Consider the following 22,154-nt stretch of genomic DNA (forward strand, 5'->3'; position numbering starts at 1 on the left):
CAATCTTGTTTTTTTAACATTTGTCTTTCCTGTTGCTGTGTGTTAGATGAACAAGGCCTTAAAATAAAGAGCTGTAGCTTACATTGTCTGTAGAGGCACATCCAGTTTGAAGGCCATTAGCTACATGTGGTGATCTAAATAAAATTAGTCAAAATTAAATAACATTTTAAAATTGGTTATTTAGTCTTATAGTTCAAATAGTTCAAATTCTCAATAGTCACAGGAGACTATTATCACTATTTGTTTTTTGATAGGCAGAATTAGACAGTGAGAAAGAGAGAGACAGAGAGAAAGGTCTTCCTTCCATTGGTCCCCCCCCCCCCCCCCACCAAATGGCCGTAGGGCCAGCGCACTGCGGCTGGCGCACCACGCTGATCCGAAGCCTGGAACCAGGTGCTTCTCCTGGTCTCCCATGCGGGTGCAGGTCCCAAGCACTTGGGCCATCCTCCACTGCACTCCCGGGCCACAATATAGAGCTGGACTGGGAGAGGAGCAACCGGGACAGAATCCAGCGCCCCAACTGGGACTAGAACCTGGGGTACTGGTGCCGCAGGTGGAGGGTTAGCCAAGTGAGCCGCAGCACTGGCCTATTATCAACTATTTTGAACAGGGCAAGTATATAACATTTCTGTCATCATGTAAATTTCTCTTGGGGAGTCCTGGTTCAAAATATGAAGATAAATATGGAAAAGTCTTTTTAAGGCTTTGGTGTTTAACCTTTTGCAAAGCTGTTAGAAACTCAAGTTCATTAAATTATGCACTATATAGTGATTGGATTCTGAGTCTAATGCTTTATTTTTAAAAATATGTCTATAGAAGCCTACTATGAATTTTCCTTTAGGTATAATTTATGGTTTTGGAGCAGAAAATCTGAGTGCAAGTTCCAACTCCTCCCATCATTAAGAATTTCACCTTTGCCTAGAAACCTAACTTCTCTTCATTTCAATTTTCTCATTTGAAAATTAGAAAAAGAGTTGTTTTGCTCATCTTTGAAAATTTATTATGTCTGTTGAAGGGTCTTTTTTTAAACTTTTATTTAGTAAATATAAATTTCCAAAGTACAGTTTATGGATTACAATGGCTTTTTAAAGATTAATTAAAAGATGACCTTTGTACTTAAAATTTTACATGAAAAAGTCTTGTTTTCTGTTTTGTTTTCTCAATAGCATGCTTTTTAAGTTAATTCTATTTGAATACTCTAATTCCATTTAAATGTCCCTGTATAATTATTTTAATAGAGATGCAGTTTTAAGTAAGAAAAGTGAATAACTTCTTTTTAAAAAATGCGTGCTTATATCCAACATGCTTATTTGGATTAGAGGTACCAAGAAGTTAATAAAAATAATAATGATGACATTTCACTTTAGAATCTCATAACTGCAGGACTATTGAATGAGGCATTCACATTTCTAAAGCTCACTTTAATAAATTTAAGCCTATAATGTTTTGCAGTGGTTAGCATCTATTACACAATACATTGTGGGGCTGGTGCTGTGACGTAGTGGGTAAAGCTGCCATCTGCAGTGCCAGTATCCCATATGGGTGCTGGTTTGAGTCCTGGCTGCTTCACTTCTGATCCAGTTCTCTGCTATGGTCTGGGAAAGCAGTAGAAGATGGCCCAAGTCCTTGGGCCCCTGCACCCGAGTGGGAGACCTGGAAGAAGTTCCTGGCTCCTGGCTTCAGATGGGTGCAGCTCTGCCCATTGCGCCATGTGGGGAGTGAACCAGCGAATGGAAGACCCCTCTCTCTCTCTGCCTCTCCTTCTCTCTGTGTCTAACTCTGACTTTCAAATAAATAAATAAATCTTTAAAAAATACATTTTATTGGATTAGAAAAACTATGATTATGAGCATGACAATAATGAGCTTTAGCTTTAATAGTTGCATTGATGTGGATAATTCAATAAGTAACTCTTATACATGTGTTTAGTCATTTTTTAATGAAAAATCTTAACATTTTTATCAAAATTGTAAATTTTAAAAGAATGTTTTTTCACATTATGTGCTATATTACAATAGCAAAATATCTATCTTCATTCCTGCATAATTATATTTACTTAAAAGAAAGGCATGCTTTATTTGTATCATAAATGCTAATTTTGAGGTTATGTGAGTAAATGATGAAACTTTTTGAAGGTTGTTATTTATTCCACTATAAAAATATCTATCCATCTTTATAATTCTTTAATCATTTAACAATATGTATTTGTCCTCTATGAAACTGCAATATGCACTAGTCTAAGATTTATCATTTGTAAACTATTTTTAGAACAAATTTTCTTAAGTCTTTGTGTTTGTGATGTATAATGGTACTTCTAATTATTACACAACTGTGGTGACAACAGTCTTTTTTTCTTTGAGCTCTTTGTGTTATTTATGACACTGGTTGTAATATTATTTTGGAAAGTAAAGCAAAGTTTTACTTCTAAAATATATCCTACAATTTGGAAAATGCAAAGCAGGTGGTATGTACCAATGATGTTAATAAGAAAAGATAATGTTTTTTAAATGTTTGTTTGTTTATGTTCATCTGTTTAAAAAGCAGAAAGAGAAATAAAAAGAGACAGAGAGTGATCTTCTATCTGCGGGATCACTCCCCAAATGTCTAACCAGAGCTGGGTGAGGCAGAAGCCAGGATCCTGAAACTCCAATCTGAGTCTTCCACACAGTTAGCAGGGGCCCAAGCTCTTGAGTCATCATCCACTGCCTCCTTCAAAATGTTGACAGGAACCACTCCCTGCCCCCGCCAAAAGAATATTTTGAAAAAAAAATTAATATTTAACATAAAATATTTTGTATATATACATATATATGAAAAGTAGAAAAATCTGTTCACTTCTCACCCTTTCTACTCCAATCACTTTTACCATGTTACCTCTGTTCTTGAATGTTAGAAGAGACTTTCACAAGGATGTTCTTCCTTCTTCAACCATCCTGAGAGATACTCTTCCAGGCACTGAGGGTATCATCTTAGCAACACTGAATAGGTTTTCACAGTTAAGAAGCTTACAGAATTTCATGGGATGGAGTATAGGCATATGGATTTTTAACAATCTCTTAGAATGGTCATGCAACCAAGAGTGGAGGATTTAGGCAAAAGAGGAGCACAGGACCACAGGTAGATCATTTCTATGTATTTAAATCATTTTTTTCAATTCTCATATTAATGTGATACTAATACAAACAGAACAGACTCAATGTAGTTCATAGATGCAATTCTAGAATATAATGATTGTTACATCCTCCCTCTCTCACTCCTCCCCTTTGTCCCTCTGTTTAAAAATATAGATAAAATTGATAAATCATAGATGAAGCTATAAGGAACAGAATGAACAAAAATATCATAAATAATTACAGAAATTAATGTGATACTAATACAAACAGAACAGACTCAATGTAGTTTATAGATGCAATTCTAGAATATAATGATTGTTACATCCTCCCTCTCTCACTCCTCCCCTCTGTCCCTCTGTTTAAAAATATAGATAAAATTGATAAATCATAGATGAAGCTATAAGGAACAGAATGAACAAAAATATCATAAATAATTACAGAAATCTGTCAAATAACATGTTTTTAAGCTTTCCTATTGCATTGTTTACTATCAATTTCTCAGAATAGAAAAATTCTAATGAATTATTATTACCTGTGAAAATGGGTATATGTATTTTAAGACAGAGAAATTCTTCTAAGGTCAATTAAGACAATTTTTCTTCTCTTACCTATAACATTATGTTATTTGCCATTTGTACTGCAGTTCCCAGTAATTAAAACAGCAGGTTACAGATGGATTATTTCTGCATGGGTATACTCATTATTTTGCTCAAGTTAAAAAGGTACATTGGCTTCTGTAGACATTGTCTATTATCTTTGGGCAAGACTCATTCACATTGTCCTTGGAGGAGAAAATTAGGCTAACTAGATCTCTTTTATTTGTCTCATGTGTCTTTGAAACAAACTATATTAGTGACTGTTAGCTGAGATGCTCCGAACAGGAAAAACAATTCAGTGATCTTAGGCTTTTGATGTCAACTTGCCATAAAGTTACAGTGATTCTGATATTTAAGAGAAGGCTTTTGAAAAGCTTTCTTTGAAGTGCATATTTATTCTTAAGTAAACTTTCTTTTAGATTAAGTGGCAAGAATCATCTTCCTCTGAATATTCTCAATTGTTGCTCCATTGCCATATTTGCCTAATGGGTGGTAGTTAGAAAAAATTTAGGGAGAAAAGAGAAAAGGTGAAAAAGCTTCAGAACCATATGCTTATTTATTTTGGAAGAGGAATGCATATTTTTGGCATAGTATCAATGGCCTATTTATCCACTTTCTTAAGCTTATGCAGAATTTGTAGAAAGATATTAACAAATACTGCATCTGTCTCTAGGGTGACATAAAGGTTCTGCTCCTTTTTCATAGTCAGGAAAGTAATTTTTTCCTAAGTTGACATACATGTATCCTCAGAAAAGATATTTCAGTGCATGGTACAAAAATGGTGTTTTAAGTTTTATTATTCTTGTGTGTAAAATGTGTAGCTTAAACTGTCACCGTTTAAGTCCTCACAAGAACTTGGTATTTTCCCAAGTTCTAATTGGTAGGTTCCTACGTTGAACATTCAAGAAAAATTAATTAGTAGGCAGCCTTGGTTATTCATATAAATCTTTTTTATAATTTGCAAGTCACCACACATATCATGAAATAGTTTCTGAAGTCCTGTTTCCCTGTGTTGCTCATCACTCCCCCTCCTCATCATTGATCAAAGTCATATACACTGTTTCAAACCAAGTTCTAGTCCTGTCACACTTGTGAGAAATATTTTGATCACAAAGCATGTGAATTCTTTATGATATCACACTGTCTTGTATTGTTCTTAACTTCAGCAAATATCTATTTGTCCTAATAAAAGATCAACTCTTCAGTCAGTAACTGGCTCTTTTAGTTTTGTGTTCTTCTCATGGTACTTTGGACATAGTGGTTACTCAAAATTGTCTGAAAAGACTTTTTCTAACTAGATGTAGTTTTTAGATAATCATTTTGTAAGATGATACATACATGGCTTTATTTAATAAAAATAAGTTCAGATAGTTAAGATTTGGTTTAATCATTCCTATATATGAAACTAAAAAGATAAACTCTTAAAACCGCGACTAGTTGCTCACGAATTAAATACTATATAGAACAATTGTCTTTGTCCATGACTTTTATGGCACTGTGCTAGGGTCTTTTTAGCCTGAGGATCAGATACTTAGTTTTTTTTTTTTTTAATACAAGGTATTAGACTTTTTTCTTCTTCAAAGTAAATGCCTAATTGTGAGAAAAACCTTGTTTGCCTAGAAAAATATGGGGAAATATGCAGATTAATATACGTACATTTTTCACATGCAGAGAGTTAAATCAATGAAACAGTAACTACCTGGATGTTGTTTTGAGAAAACAAATGGTAGGTATGAGAAAAGCCTATCAGTGTTTTGAAGTTTTGACCTTTTAAATGGTTTTTTAAAGGAACTTAAGTTAGGCTTCATCTAAAGATGACAATTATTACAATTGGGCAATAGTCTAACACAGCAACATAGGAAACCCATTGTGCAGACATCATTATGCATTACAAAGCAATTAGTATTTAGTGCCTACCACTCTGGCAGGCATCCACTAGTGGATAACATAGACTGTTATAATCCTCACCTTAACTTCATGCAGTCATTTCCACATTTTTAGATAATTATTGTGTATCAAGGAATTAATTAGAAAGAGAGTGAAGTGTTTGCCTGTCGCTCCCCCTCTTCGTGGAGGAGCAACACAGGACCCTGCGCTGTTCTTTCGTCTGCTCGGCCCTCCCCGGGTTTGCTGCTGGTTCTTCCCGGGTTGGCTACTATCCCTTCCACCTCCGTGGAAGGGCAGTTCCCCCTGGCCACATTCCCCACTTCCGCAGGGGAGCGGCACACCGCCGGCCGGCTCTTCTCGGGGGCTGCACGGGTGTTCCCCTTAGATGTTCCTGGTGCATGCCGTCTCTCTCCTCCTTTATAGTCCTCCTCCACCAATCCCAACTCGGCTGCCCACACGCCGAGTACGCTGCTCTCCTCCAATCAGGAGCGAGTCCTACAGTTTATTGGTTGAACTGGAGGCACCTGTGTAGAAGCTGTTTTCTTCTCTCCCAGCGCCATATTGTGGGAGAGCAGATGCATAGAATAAGTCTTAATTCCAGTAACTCAGTCTAGTCCGGATTGTTCCCCACATTGCCTATGACCACATAACTGAAAAGTCAATTAACCAGAATGGAAGAACAGGTGCATCTATCTCCACAGACAATGCCTTTTACATTTTTAATGTAAAGACTTATAAAAAGAATGACTTTTGTTTTGCTGTGGCGTAGTACATTAAGCCTGCACATGCAGTGCTGGCATCCCATATGGATGCCATTTTGAGTTCTGGCTGCTGCACTTCCAATTCAGCTCCCTGTTGATGACCTGGGAAAGCAGTAGAAGATGGCCCAAGTGCTTGAGCCCCTGCACGCATATGGAAGACCCAGAAGAAATTCCTGGCTCCTGGTCCAGCCCTGGCTATTGCAGCCATTTTGGGATTGAACCAGTAGATGGAAGATCTCTCTCTCTCTCTCTCTCTCTCTCTCTAACTCTGCCTCTCATAAATAAATCTTTAAAAAATGAATGATTTATCAATACTTAATCATCTTATTTATCAACGTCTTAAAACAGAGTTTGCAGAAGACACACAGACACAGAGATAGAGATAGAGTCTTCAAAAAATGCATGGTTGATACACATGATTTCAAAGTATATTTTTACCCAAAAATATTTATATTTAATGCCATTTCCATGAACATCTTAAAGTACTCCTTTGTATGAAAGGGAACCTTGCAAATATACTTAAAATTACCTTCAAAGAACTTTCTGCACACAGCCTCTGGAAAATAGCAGAATTTGCTGTTTTATAGAAATTGTCACCTTTTTGAGCATTATGGCTCTTCCAACTCATATTCAGTGTGCTCTCTGTGTGACTTCTGAATCCTACCTGTTGTATTTCCACTTAACTTGCCTTTCTCATTTTCAGAAAAATCATTTCCTTGTAATGAATTTTCTTGTAGGGTTGAAACTAAGTTCAATAAGAATCAGACCCTTAGAACTGCAAAACACCTTAAGGCAAAATTCAACTTCACGCTCTCCTTTTACCGATGAGTTAAAAAGCTGACATTCAGTGAAGTGACATGATTTATCTAGTCTATGGGATGAACTCATATCTCATACTTCTTGGTAAAATTCTTTGATATGCTGCATCTTAATGAGATGCTCAGATCAAGCAGTCATGAAATTGATAAATTATAATTTATATTTTTGGTTTTGGAATTTAGTGACCTAGTTGATTTGGAGCCATAACTACTAGTTTATTGTTTGGAATCCCATTTTTAATATAAAGGCCATAGAAATTTGAAAAACGGCATTTGACATGGGATCATCAATACAAACATATTGGCTTCTGAATACCTTCATGGCACCATCTTTATCCCCTTCTTCCTGCTTCTTTCTGGAATTATCTACATCCAGACTCCAAGATTTAGTCCCTTGTGCTCTTTTATTTGGAATTCCCTTCCATGTCTCGATGTCTGAAAAATCCTATTGCTCTCCCCTTTAACCTTACACACACCTTTCTTGCCTTGGCAGAATTAATACTCTGCTGTCCATTCTATCACAGGCATTAGTCTGTTCCTTTATTATGGTGCTATCTATATTTTATTGCCATTTTTTTTTTCTCCAGGTATGTTTCCTTCTCCAGACTGGAAGCTCCTTGAAGGCAAAGATTTTGTCTCAATCATCTCATTGTCCTCTATGATGACATAATGCTAGGCACATGGCAGTGGTGGGTAGCCTATAGAAATATTTCCCTTGAATCAAATATTTGCAAATTGTGGTGTTTCAAAGCAACACTAAAATAAAGTCTGAGAATTAGTGTTGTAACATCCTATGACAGATAAATATCACTAAAGACTTTCTGGCTTATTCTGTTTCCTGTCTTGCAAGATGGCAGGCAAAAAAGCTCCAAAGAGGGACACTAAGAAGAAATCTCCAGCCAAGAAGTCAGATAATGCAATGACAAAGTTAAAAAAAAGAGCCTCAAGGATAAAAAGCCCAAGAAAGGGAAACCTCACTGCAGTGCAACCTTGCGCTTGTGAGAACGCTTGGCAGATACTCCTGGTCTGCCATGGATTCCAGGAAGGGCCTGTACAAGAGGAAATACTGAATTTCCAAATCCAGGACTGAAAAGAAAATGAAGGAGAAGGTTCTTGCTGTGGTCACAAAACCAGTTCTTGGAGACAAGAATGGTGGCACCAAGGTGGAAAAGCTTCACAAAATGCCTAGATGTTATCTCACTGAAGATGTTCCTTGAAAGTTGGTCATGGCTAAAAACCCTTCAGTCAGCACGAGAGGAAACTGTGGGCCAGCATCACCCCTGGGACCATTCTGATCACGCTCCCTGGGCACCACAGAGGCAAGTGGTGGTGGTTTTCTTGTATCAGCTGAGAAGTGGTTTCCTGCTTGAGACTGGACCTCTTTCCCTCATAGAACATACCAAAAATTTGTCATTGCTACCCCCACAAAAATTGACATCAGCAGCATGAAAATCCCAAAGCACCTCACTGAGGCTTATTGCAAGAAGAAGCTGCAGGAGCCCAGACACCAGGAAGGTGAAATCTTTGACACAGAGAAAAGAGAAATAGGAGACAACAGAACAGTGCAAGGTTGATCAGAAAAATATTGCCAAAAGTCAAGGCTGTTGTTCCTCAGCTCCAGGGCTACCTGTGATCTGTTTTTGCTCTAATGAGTGAAATTTGCCCTCACAAGTTGGTGTTCTGACTTTTGTAGGAAGAATCTCATTAAATAACTAATAATGCAAATAAATAAAGCATTTCAGTTGTTCTTACTGATTGGATTTTATCTATTCACACAGTTTGAAGCTAATGCTTTATCTTGATTTTTAATAATAGAGATAGATTTAAATGTATCCAATCATACTGCCTCGTCTGGTTGCCATGACCAATATTAGGGTAGTCATCTGTTTACTCAAGAATCTGATCACTCTTCATAGTTTGATATAAGAACATAAGTCAGTGGCTACTATAAATTATAGACACATCACTACAATTTTGGTAGATCCAAGGATTAATATAGCACTACTACACTTATACATAGAACAGATCTATTATAAGTAAAATGTAACTTCATATTTATAGAATGAATTCTCATACAGGCACTTTTCGCAAAGCTATATTTTTCTCTTCCCAGCAGATAAGAATGAAAGGAAGTTGAATTTCAGCTATAGGATACTTAACTCACTGGATTATATATTCATTTTCAGGATAAATATGTTAAACAGCAAACTCTGAGAACTTAATAAGCTTGATTAGTAAGATTTTGGACTCTTTGAGATGATATCTTCTGGCTCATATATACAGTTATATAATGCACAGATGTTTATGATTAATTAGATTATAACGGCTAGTGAGTTTGTTCTATATTCCTTATAAGATCAAAACTGCAGTAATTTTTAATGTGTATGTGTGACCTGAGTAAGCAGATATTGGATGTGTGGAACCTGACGAATCAGCATTACGATTCACTCATGGGCAGTTCATGCTTTCCCAGTGTCTAAAATCAGTGAAATTTCTGTATGTTTATATTGGACTTGATGGACCTCATTTATATAATAAATTGTAGTTGCATAATCTATGACCGAAATGATGCTTTGTAAAAATGAGCTACTTCCTCAGAGATTCCTGAATTGTGCAAGATGCAGGTGCTGAAGTATCCCAGAATCTAGGATTATTTATATGGAATTTGCAATAGGTCTGCTATTTTACTTTGCATTTCAGCAAGTACAAAAATTATCTTCCATTTCAGTAGCCCTGAAGAACACCAGGCCATCATGAACGGACCTCAGTTTAACTCTGTTCTCTTCACCCTGATTCATTCCCAGAGCTCGAATTTTTTTGTGTTAGTGCATTTCCATATTTCTAAGTTAACATTATCTTGCCTTGAATTTAGTATTTCTTTTAAAGATTTATTTATTTTACTTGGAAGTCAGAGTTACACAGAAAGAGGAGAGGGAGAGAGAGAGAGAGAGAGAGAGAGAGAGAGAGAGAGAGATCTTCCATCTGATGGTTCACTCCCCAGTTGGCCCCAATGGCCAGAGCTGTGCCGATCCGAAGCCAGGAGCCAGGAGCCTCCTCCAGATCTCCCACGTGGGTGCAGGGGCCCAAGGACTTGGGCCATCTTCTACTGCTTTCCCAGGCCATAGCAGAGAGCTGGACAGGAAGTGGAGCAGCCGAGTCTCGAACTGGCACCCATATGGGATGCCGGCACTTCAGGCCAGGGCATTAACCTGCTGTGCCACAGTGCTGGACCCCTGAATTTAGTATTAAAATTGTGCATATGATATTTATTTCATCCTCTTCTAAAAAGAAAACAAATTAGAATTTTTTATTGACAAATCATGACCTTTTTTCAGGGTAAAAGTATATACTGTAGCTAATTAAAATCAACTACATGCTCAGCATGAACAGTTCTAGCTCGTCTCATCATTGTGCTACATTCCCTTTATAGACGTTTCAAGCCCTGTCCTGGAAAAACAAGTTACTGTGAAAGCTTCTAAAACTAAAAGAGTCAAAACAGATTCCTCCTGATAACTGAAAATGTCTTTCGAAATGTCACCCACTTAACCAGATTATAGTACCTACGTCATTCAGTTTTTTCTTTCTTGCTACGTTTATTGATTGTCAAGTATTTTTTGTGTAGGACGTGAGATGCTACATCGCTTTCACTAAAATGTCATGTAGGTGGAGGAAAATTAATGCCGTTGGACAGGTACTCAAGGAACATATTTCCATGCGGGACGTTTATTGGGGATTGTTTTTTATAAATAAGGAGGAAAATTGATTGAAGCAATATTCAGCCTAAGAACGCAAGCTATGATGCAGTGGCAACAGCAGCCTCAAACACAGGAAACCCTGCATCTGAAGGGGTGGCCCTTCAGTCCTAAGGAATGGATCCAGGCAACACACTGTAGGATCCACTATAACGAGATGCATAGCTTTTGGTATGAAATTTATAACACCAATTATGAGTGATGATTAACTTGGGTATAATTTGGAATATTAAAACTATTTAGGTATGCTTTTGCTCATAATTGATGGATAACATTCCAATTATTCTATGGAACTGTTCCCTTTTCTTTTGGTATCTTTGGAAATGCCAGCCTTTAATTTCCTGCTGAGATCCTTGGGTAGGTAAAGCCAAGATTGTCATTAGTTTTAATGAGGATAATTTGTACAGAATCCCATGTGTTTAACAAAAGAGTAAAAACATTTCCACATGGCAAGCTTTGAATATTTCTTTGTTTATTTCAGCATTTAATACTAATTTTTGTTTTGTTTGCAGCTTTTATTAAAAATAGCATTAAAGATTTTTCATCCGCTCATCATTTTACTCCTAACAGTGCATTACTATCAAACATAGCCATTTAAAACTATTCTGGTTATTAAATAATAAAGCCAAATTACTTTTTTGTAAGATTTTATATGTGATTTTTGTAAGTTGCTGTTTTTCAAAAAGATTTATTTGAAAGGTGGAGTTAAAGGGAGAGGAGAGACACAGAGAGACATCGTCCATCCACTAGTTGACTCCCCAGTTGGCTCCAATAATCTGAGCTGGGCCAGGCTGAAGCTTGGGAGCCTGGAACTCCATCCAGGTCTCCCAGTTGTGTGGCAAGGGCCCGAGCACTTAGACCATATTCTGCTGCTTTTCCAGGCGTGTTAGCATGAAGCTGGATAGGAAGTGGAAGATCCATGACCCGAACCTTTGCTCATATGGGATGGCAGGTGGTGGCTTATCCACCGTGCCACAACACTGGCTTCAAGCCAAATTCTAACAATAAAATATATCTCTTTTAAAGCTGTCTTCACAGTGAATAAAAGAATGGTAGCTGAGTGATAGAAATTTTAATGTGTATTGACAATTACTGTCGTGACAAAAAATAAATCCAGATATTTAGTGAATACAAAAGAGTAGTAAAATGATATAATTGAATCAAATACATTAAATTTACTACTTGAATGAACAGGCTAATTTGTGTTTTGCACTAATGGATCAATTGGTATTTATAGGGAGTATTTGTGACAGATGACATCGTTATGTAATCCCACTTCAGTCAATTAACAAGTAATTAGCAGAGGTATTCACTATGCTGAGCAATTATTTAAACAGAAATGTTTAGGATTGCTTCTAAGATAAAGAAGATTTACCAATTGTAACTACAGGTAATTCTTTATGTTAATAATGCAGAATAAATTAGCATATAATAATTCAAGATGTTAGTATAATGTTTTACCGATAGAATTAACTCATCGTCATGGTTTGTTGTTCAACTAGAAAATCCATCTGATCTTGGTCTATTTTAGTTTTATTCCTTAACTCATTAAAACGACTGCCCCAACAAAATGAAGACTTGTATAAATCAAGTATTAATTTAATGTGGTTAAAGACCTCAATATGACATTGGATAAAGAGAAATGACAAAATGCACTTGTTTTTAACTTTTGATTACAATGAATACTGCTCTCACAGATTTTTGTACTAGTCTGGTTAAGTCACTTTACTGTTTAATTTCAAATGTTTGATCTGCCTTACATTTTACTAAGAAAAAAAATTTTGGCTGTCTATTATAATCCTACACTTAGCTTAGGAAACTTATAGTTATATATTCATGTATCAATAATGATTATCCTGATGAAATAGTATGAAAGACAAACAAAAAGAAAAATATCTTAAAACCTATGAGAGAATAATTTTGTTAAATTTAGTTGACAAAAATATCTGGATATGTGTTCATTGTTTCACCTAGAGAAGACATATAAAAACTGGATAAAATAAAAGAACATTCAATATAAAACTACCAAGTGGCAGACATGTTGCACGAGTTATGGGTGAAAAGGTGAGTAGTAGATAAACTATTCCAGCCGAAAGGAACATATGAAATATGTATTATCAAAGATGGTTGCATTTTAATGTCAGTGAGCAGTGATTGTTTTGAGTACCACAGCCTGAAAATCTCTGAGTTCCCTAAAAAGATATGTGTACAAAATAAAAGTTCTAAAAATCATAAAAACCTACACATTTGGGTTAAATTATATACAGCTAAAGGAAATATTAATCAAATACCACGCAGAATAAAAGGATTCACCTGGAAGAGAGAAATTATACAATCATTGTAATTTTATCATTCATCAAATTCAAATTTAAGCAAGACAAAAATAAACAGACACTATTATAAAAATGTTGTTTAAAAATATTTCATATTGGAAGCGAAATGTGAATTCTTAGATGGAAAAAATATCATCAAATCCCTAGGAAGATAAAAAAAAAGTCTGTAAGAAGACAGAAGACAGAAAGATTTGAAAAAAATAGAAGGAAATGACAATTTATTTAGAAAAAAATATAATTGGATGGATATCAGATTTCTCATTAGGAACAATAGATGAATGAATTTTTCAAATTGCTGGATAATAAGATACTATATTTCACAAACTATTATTCAAAACCAAGGGTTCAAAATGCAGATATTCATAAATATAAAAACAAAAATAAGTTTTGCACATAGACTCCCATTGAAAGATATACTAAGGGATATACTTCATAATGAAAAATATTGAGTTAATAAGGACAATTAGGAATAAAAAAAAGAAGTAGCAAAGCAATTGCTCTAACTCTTACTAAGAATTATACTAATAATTACTTTTGGAATAGTTAATTTTTGCTATTAAATAGTAATTACAATGACTAAACTGGAGTATCTGAGGAAATATAGTTTGCTATACATCCTTGAATCATTTGAAAGAAAATAATGGAATTGATTAATCTTACGATTTATTAGGGAGAACTATAATTACATGAATATTGAAAACTTAGTGAAAGGAAATTACTAACCCAATAGAAATAGACTGTTTAATTTTCAAATCAGGAAGGAAATTTTATCTTGTTAGCAGAAGGCAAGGAAAAAGCTACTAAGAACAGCAGACTTTAAATACAATTTAAAAAAAGAAAAGCAGAGTAAATTATAAAGTACAAGATGTAAAACTAAATCCAAATATATATACATACGCTTAATTTAATACAGTAATTATCCCCATTAAAAGAGACTGAAATCTTTTTTAATTTATTTTATTTTTTTTGACAGGCAGAGTGGACAGTGAGAGAGAGAGACAGAGAGAAAGGTCTTCCTTCCATTGGTTCACCCTCCAATGGCCGCTGCGGCCGGCATGCTGTGGCCGATGCACTGCGCTGATCTGAGGGCAGGAGCCAGGTGCTTTTCCTGGTCTCCCATGGGGTGCAGGGCCCAAGCACTTGGGCCATCCTCCACTGCACTCCCGGGCCACAGCAGAGAGCTGGACTGGAAGAGGGGCAACCGGGACAGAATCCGGCACCCCAACCGGGACTAGAACCCGGTGTGCCGGCGCCGCAAAGCGGAGGATTAGCCTAGTGAGCCGCGGCGCCAGCTGAGACTGAAATTTTTTTAAAAAATCAATGTAGACAAATAGATATGTGCTGTTTGTAAATTATAATGCCTCACAAAAGATAAAAATTAAGAAATTATAAAAGTAATTCTATATACACACTAACTAAAAGAGTAATTTTATCAGAAATATATAGAGATACGTAGAAATTCAAAAGAACTTGTTGCCAGTACCTTGACTCACTTGGCTAATCCTCCACCTGCGGCGCCGGCACCCCAGGTTCTAGTCCCTGTGGGGGCGGCGGATTCTGTGCCGGTTGCTCCTCTTCCAGTCCAGCTCTCTGCCGTGGCCCGGGAATGCAGTGGAGGATGGCCCAAGTGCTTGGGCCCTGCACCGGCATGGGAGACCAGGAGGAAGCACCTGGCTCCTGGCTTCAGATCGGCGCAGCGTGCTTGCTGTAGCGGCCATTTTGGGGGTGAACCAATGGAAGGAAGACCTTTCTCTCTGTCTCTGTCTCTCACTGTCTAACTCTGCCTGTCAAAAAAAAAAAAAAAAAAAAAAAAAAAAAAAAAAAAAAAGAACTTGTTAAACTGAATTCAAAGTAGTATGATATTTCCTCATGAGATGCAATACTGTGAACTTGTATGTACCAACCAAATGGTCAATATATAAAGCCAAGTAAGCACAACAGTAGGAAGGAATTAAGAAATCTGTAACCACAGCTGGTATGTTAATTCATCTGTTTTAGCAACTGACAAAGAGGTAGACCAGAAAATTGTAAAAGGCTACTGAAGTTGAAAAGACTTTCAGACAGTGATTCTTGAGAGTATGAATTGGCATAGACGTTTCTGAGAATAAGCTAGTAACACTAAATCGAAAGACCTCAAAATGTATTTCAGCTGGGACACAGACCAGTGCCCATATAGGATGCCAGCATCACAGGTGACAGCTTTATTGGCTACATCACAGTGTCAGCCTCATTAAGTGATTCCTGTCTGGGCTGTTCCACTTCCTACCCAGTTCTCTGTAATGGCTTGGGAAAAGCAGCAGAAGATGGCCCAAGTGCAAGTCCCATTGTACCTAAGTGGGAAATATGGATGAAACTCCCGGCTCCTGACTTTGGCCTGGCCTAGCCTTGGCCCTCGTGACCGTTAGGCAAACCAGCAGATGGCAAGTCTCTCTCTCTCTCTTTCTCTCTCACTCTCGCTCTCTTTCTCTGTATCTCCTACTCTCTTTGTAACTCTACCTTTCAAATAAATAAATAAATAATTAAAACTTCACATATTTATGGAGTATGGTGAAGCACTTCAATATATGAATATAATACATACTGATCAAATCAAAGTGATCAACATTCTCTTCTTTGGCATATTTTATCATTGGAGACTTGATGATCCTCTATGAATTTTTAAATAAGTATGCTTCTAGACATACCATTAGAGAAATTACCGCACAAGTACACAAAGTGACATGTACAGGTTACCCACTTAAGCATCGCTTTAGTAGTAAAAACCAGAAGCAACCCAAGTGCTATGTAGCAGAATACTATCTAGTAGTTAAAATGAATGAAACAAGAGGCCAGCGCCGTGGCTCACTAGGCTAATCCTCTGCCTTGCGGCGCCAGCACACCGGGTTCTAGTCCCGGTTGGGGCGCCGGATTCTGTCCTGGTTGCCTCTCTTCCAGGCCAGCTCTGTGCTGTGGCCAGGGAGTGCAGTGGAGGATAGCCCAAGTGCTTGGGCCCTGCACCCCATGGGAGACCAGGATAAGTACCTAGCTCCTACCATCGGATCAGCGCGGTGTGTCGGCCTCAGTGTGCCGGCCATGGCAGCCATTGGAGGGTGAACCAACGGCAAAGGAAGACCTTTCTCTCTGTCTCTCTCTCTCACTGTCCACTCTGCCTGTCCAAAAAAAAAAAAAAAAAAAAAAAAAAAGAAAAGAACCAGGAATTTTACATACAATGGGGAGAGAATTTAAGAACCAATTTTTGTCGGCCGGCGCCGCGGCTCACTAGGCTAATCCTCCGCCTTGCAGCGCCGGCACACTGGGTTCTAGTCCCGGTTGCCCCTCTTCAAGGCCAGCTCTCTGCTGTGGCCAGGGAGTGCAGTGGAGGATGGCCCAGGTGCTTGAGCCCTGCACCCCATGGGAGACCAGGAAAAGCACCTGGCTCCTGGCTCCTGCCATCGGATCAGCGTGGTGCGCCGGCCGCAGCGCGCTGGCCGCGGCGGCCATTGGAGGGTGAACCAACGGCAAAGGAAGACCTTTCTCTCTGTCTCTCTCACTGTCCACTCTGCCTGTCAAAAAAAAAAAAAAAAAAAAAAAGAAAAAAAAAGAACCAATTTTTGTGAACAAACTAAATTTCAGAAGAAATACAGTCTTATACCTCTTATATAATTTAAGGACAAAAAGTACTACATAATATTTTAAAATAATTGGCAAAGTAATGTAATCAATAGTGAATTCCTGATTCTATGAGAGTGACTGAAATAGAACAGATAAGACAAAATAAAAAACGTTGCTTTATTTATTTCAAGAGAGAAAAATATATTACAGTAAATATAATAGACATTTTTCATTAGTTTTGGGTGTTAGGTTCATTTGTGTTTATGTTTGTGCTTTTCTGTACTAAAGTATCTGTTTGTCTGACATTAGGCATAGTGGTTAGGTTGCAGGTTGGGATGCCCACATCTCATTTTGAAGTGTCTGGATTCAAGTCTTGGCTTTATTCCTGATTCCAAATTCCTGCTAATGCACACTCTGGGACACATCACGAGTCTGCGTATAGGAGATGTGGAGTGAGTTCTCACTGTGAACATTTGGAAAGCAAACCAGTGGATGAGAGATATCTGGCAGAGATCTCTGTTTATCTATGTGTCTTTTACTTTCAAATAAATAAGTAAATAAACAAATAAGTGAAATTTTAAAAGTACATGTATATTTAGTTTAATTCAATTCCATAAACATTTATTCTACATCAATTCCATAAATATTTATTCCACATCAATAATATTCAGTATGCTACATTAAGTATAGGACTGGTCATATAGAAAGAGTACATTAATGGTGTCAACTTTTAGGAAACTTGGGTGACAATAAAAGACATTTAAATATTTTAGCTACATTTTATAATTATTTAGATGGCAAGTTCAGAAAGCAGTGTCCTAGAAGTCCTGGTGTTTTCTGAACATCTGTTTCATGCAGGGATTATGATAGTTTCTGGGGTGATTGCAAACATATTTCAGTCCCTGTTGTAAATAGATCAATCGACCTATCAATACAGACATAGGATTTTTTAAAAATTTTATTCAAGTTGAAGGAGGAAGGGAATTTCAGTCATCTTTGGGGTGCAGTTTGAGTAGACTGTTGATATGAAAGCTAGCAGAGATGTTGAGGAAGGGAATAAGTAATTGTAGTTTACTCAAAAGGAAAATCCCCACAGTACAGTTACACAAAGATGGTTTGATATAGAAAATTTAATCTCATGGCAAAGCAAGAAATGATAATATGGCCATATTAATGTGTGAAACAATCATACACCCTTAAGAATGCATAAGAGGAATCAACTGCACATACATGTGTTGATGTATGCCTTTAGGCATCCTTATTTAAATTAAGAAAGTAAGTATTCAAATAATCACCACAATTATTTGGTCTTGTTTAAGTGGTTCTAGGTAACAGAATAGGACACTGTGTGGCATAAATATGGTAGGGGAGATGTTTCCTTTTCGGAGAAAATTGACTATATAAGAAAAATCAGGAAATTTAAGTAAAAATCTAGTCTAACTAAAAAGAAAACTTATTAAGATAGTTACGTATGAAACAAAGTTTTGCTTTTGTACTAGAGTAACAGGATGTTAACTAGGAAGTTCTGACTGAACTCCAAATTACAATGTGCTATGAGTCAGATCAACAAGCTGAAATTTCAAAGAAGGTGTCTGTGAACCTGCTAGATGAGTCATCTCCATCACAGATCTAAAACGGTCAGAGTGCTGGAGATTCAGCAGGATTTGGCAAGGAGGATTGCTTCAGAAAAATCTGTGTTCTCAGGCACATCTCCCATACCAGGAGAAGGAAGGGAGATGACTGATCTTCTTCCTCAAAACTGCAGAGAAGTTCTCACCAAGATCATCAAAATTGCTTATCATGTGTTTCCTGCAGATCTCCGGCCTTGTTGGATGGGATTCTGATTTGTGTCTGTGAAATCTGGGACAGAGAGATCTTGTGACTAGGAGGCTAGCCTTGTTCAATAAGACATAGCAGAAGCAGACTTCATGCCCTCCTTTTTCTCTCCTGTAACTCATTGGCCCTTGAGCCGTTCTCTTAGGGCCTAGGATGGAGAAGCCCTTGATAACCACAGAGCCAAGCCTTCCAGTTCTACACAGTCTACATCTGAACTCTGTTGCTATTGTTTTTTGAAGGTATTATTATTTGTGGCTGTTCTGTTATTATTAGCAGCTGATATTTATTATTTCATTTAATCTTTTTCTTAACTTCACAACTTGACAGGTTCAGAGAGGAAGACTAAATCTGCAGCTCATGAGAGAGGCTTGAACAACATTAAGGTAGTTGTAGAGAATATTAGCAGAACAAATTTCAGTGAAGAAAAGCATGTAGAGATTGTGTGTCAGTATAGAAATATTTTCAAGCATTTAATTATATATTTTGCCTATAAGTCATATTTTATCAAATGATCATACCCCATTTAAAACTTTTGACTTAAAAGATCTCTTGACCTGAAAGAATATGAATCAGAGAAGAAATATCTAGCATTTAAGTTCAAAAGGTCCAAGTACAGGTTACAGATGTGAAATTTTCATTTCTCCTCACTCCCCAACACCGATCTGATTTATAGCAGAGAGTGACAAGACTGGCTTCCCTGGCTAAGACCCACCAGAGGAGACTCACTAGGTGGAAGCACAGAACTTTTTGATGATTTAGTGGATCTCACAGTCAGCGTGTGTACTTGCTTCAGTTAGGATGCTTTGAGGCTTTTTTTTTTTTTTTAAAGACTCATTTATTTGAAATACAGAGTGATACAGAGACAAGGAAGAAGGAAGGGAGGCAGAGAGAGAGAGAGATGTCTTTCATCTGTTGCTTCACTCCCCAAATGACCACAATAGAGTTGGGCCAGGCCAAAGACAGAAGATCATGGAACTTCATGTGTGTCTCCCACATGGGTGGCAGGGCCCACATACTTGGGCCATCTTCCACTGCTTTCCAAGGCACATTAGAAGGGAGCTGGGCTGAAGGCAGATCAACCAGAACTTGAATTGACCACTCTGATCCAGTATGACAAGCAGCAGCTTAATTCACTTCTCCACAGTGGTGGCCCCTGTTTTGAAGCATTTTAAAATATGTAGTTCAAGAAACAAGTATTCTAAGTTTTTTGTTGCATGGTATTTTTATCTGGCACAGAACCAATTATGCAGTTTACTAGATGAATATTTTTTCGTGTATTTTATTTCCTTGAAGTAAATATTTTCCTTAATTTATCCCCTAGTCAGCAGGTTAGAACTTTTAAAAATAAAGTTAATAAACATAATTTTTTGGATATTCCACAAAACCAAAGCTTTCAGGACTTCAAGTCCTGAAATGTCTATTTATTTTATTTATTTAAATGTCTATTTATTTATATTATTTGGAAGACAAAGCAAACATAGAATGAGATAGACACAAAGGGAGAGAGAGAGAGACTCTTCCTTCTGCTGGTTCACTCCCTAAATGCCAGTAACAGCCAGGGATGGCCCAGAAAGAAGCTAGGAGCCAGGAATAAGGAACTAGGAACTCAAAAATCGCCTCTGGTGTGGATGTTAGGGACCAAAGTAATTGAGCTGTCATTGGTTGCCTCTCAGGGTATGCACTCACAGGAAGCTGGATAGCAAGAAGGAGCTGGGACTCAAAACAGCACTCCAATGTGGGATGTAGGTATCCCAAGCAGGCCTTAATCTGCAGTTGCACAACACCCATCCCTTATGATTGGTTTTTATATTTTTTTAACTTTTGCAGAAATAAAACAAGGATCTCAAATTGAATATAAATATTCTGGTGGGTATGGATAATTAATGGAGTGGGTGTAAAAGTCTAATGACCTTGTAAGAAGGCTATATGAAGTCTTGGTGCAATACTGAGTCCTGGCACCTATTATTATCTTTTCTTATAGAACTTTCCCCATTGATACTTGTTGAATCAAGTAAGTCAGTGGACTGATGGATGGGGCATGGGTGGATAAAAAAGAAAGGGAGAATTCATTGTGAACGGCAAAACCAGAGTAGAGGTAACTAAGGAATCTGTTTCTTGATTACCACAAGGTGGATCTTAACTGAGCAAAGCATATGTCCTTGGTATTTGCTTCCAACCCTGAGAGGAATGAACTCAGGAGAGCTATGAATGATAACTATAAAACCAGTTTTATGAAAAATTCAGTAAGACTTGAAAAACTCAGCAATGCTTACATACATTGAAGATGAAAGGGGAAAAAACCTTCTCCCTACTAAACAAGAAAGCACAGTAATAGTTGATACTGCCTCTGCAGCAGGGAGTGAATTCCTGGTCATTTGTAACACATCTGGAGCTCACAGCAATACTCAAGGGGCATTTTACATGTGGTTACAGCCTGCATTGACAGGTGACAGAGGTAACAGCCACTATCATTTGGACTTTCTCATTAATGTGTCTTAATTACAGGGACAGGATCAGGATTCTGGACCCTAAGACCCCAAGAATAAATGCCTTTTTAACATTTCATCCTAAGCCCCCTTGCTAGATTTTGCCTTGTTTAATTAATATATATTACCTTGATAACTAGACATTACAGGTTAGAAAATATTTCACTGTCTTTCATGTCCATTACTGAAGCTTCTGGGCTACAAAGAACGGCAACACTATCAATACTGACCTCAAGTCATTGCTTTCAGTGATAAATGACATGATGTGTGTGAACTCTATGTGCCAAGATAAATGTCAGATACTATAATTTTTACTCAATTTGATTGAAGGCTTTCCTTTGGAGTATAAAGAGAGTCAAAGGGGACCACAGCTCAGTCATTGCCCTTGGGAGCTTAGCTTTTATTTAAAACAGCAGGATAATTTTCTCCCTCAATAATGGCTAATAAATATACACTGACAAGGCTTTATTCTCTTACATAATTTTATCACTCAGCAAAGACTTTTTAAAATTTTTAAAACAATTTCAAAATAAGAAAAGCTTTCAAATGGTATGTGATGCATTCCATGCTGTCAGACGAGCTTAGGTACTTTGAGCACTGCTCAGAAAAGCTATAGTTTTATTTATACAGAGAATGATGTCAAATAGGACCCATGCTGGTGAACGTAGGCTGGTGTAGGACCTTCTCTTAAAATAGAAACGTCCTGACTAATCTGTTATTCTGGCAACAGATCTAAAGACTATAGGCTGATACTTGCAAAGATTTGAGAGGAAGACAAGCTAAGATAGATTTGCCTTTCCCAAGGTGGCCAGGATAGATCCGTCATTCATTTAGAACAGAAAAGACATTTGTTTTAGAATTCAACTTTTTGATATATCATTCACTAAGGGAATTTATCTCACTTCAAAATAACTCTTCAAATATCAAACAACAGAATATATTTTTACTCTAGAAAAATATTAGATAATTTTCTGACAATTC

The 22,154-nt window shown here is 37.2% G+C and overlaps 1 pseudogene; it reads left to right on the top strand.

Annotated features, from left to right (window-relative positions):
* The first annotated feature begins 7,764 nt into the window (after window positions 1-7,764).
* Window positions 7,765-9,730, top strand: LOC149122381 (large ribosomal subunit protein eL6 pseudogene; annotated as a pseudogene).
* Window positions 9,731-22,154: the final 12,424 nt, after the last annotated feature.

Source organism: Oryctolagus cuniculus, chromosome 14, assembly GCF_051225735.1.
Source record: "Oryctolagus cuniculus isolate XC-2025 breed Fujian yellow rabbit chromosome 14, ASM5122573v1, whole genome shotgun sequence".
Lineage (NCBI taxonomy): Eukaryota > Metazoa > Chordata > Mammalia > Lagomorpha > Leporidae > Oryctolagus > Oryctolagus cuniculus.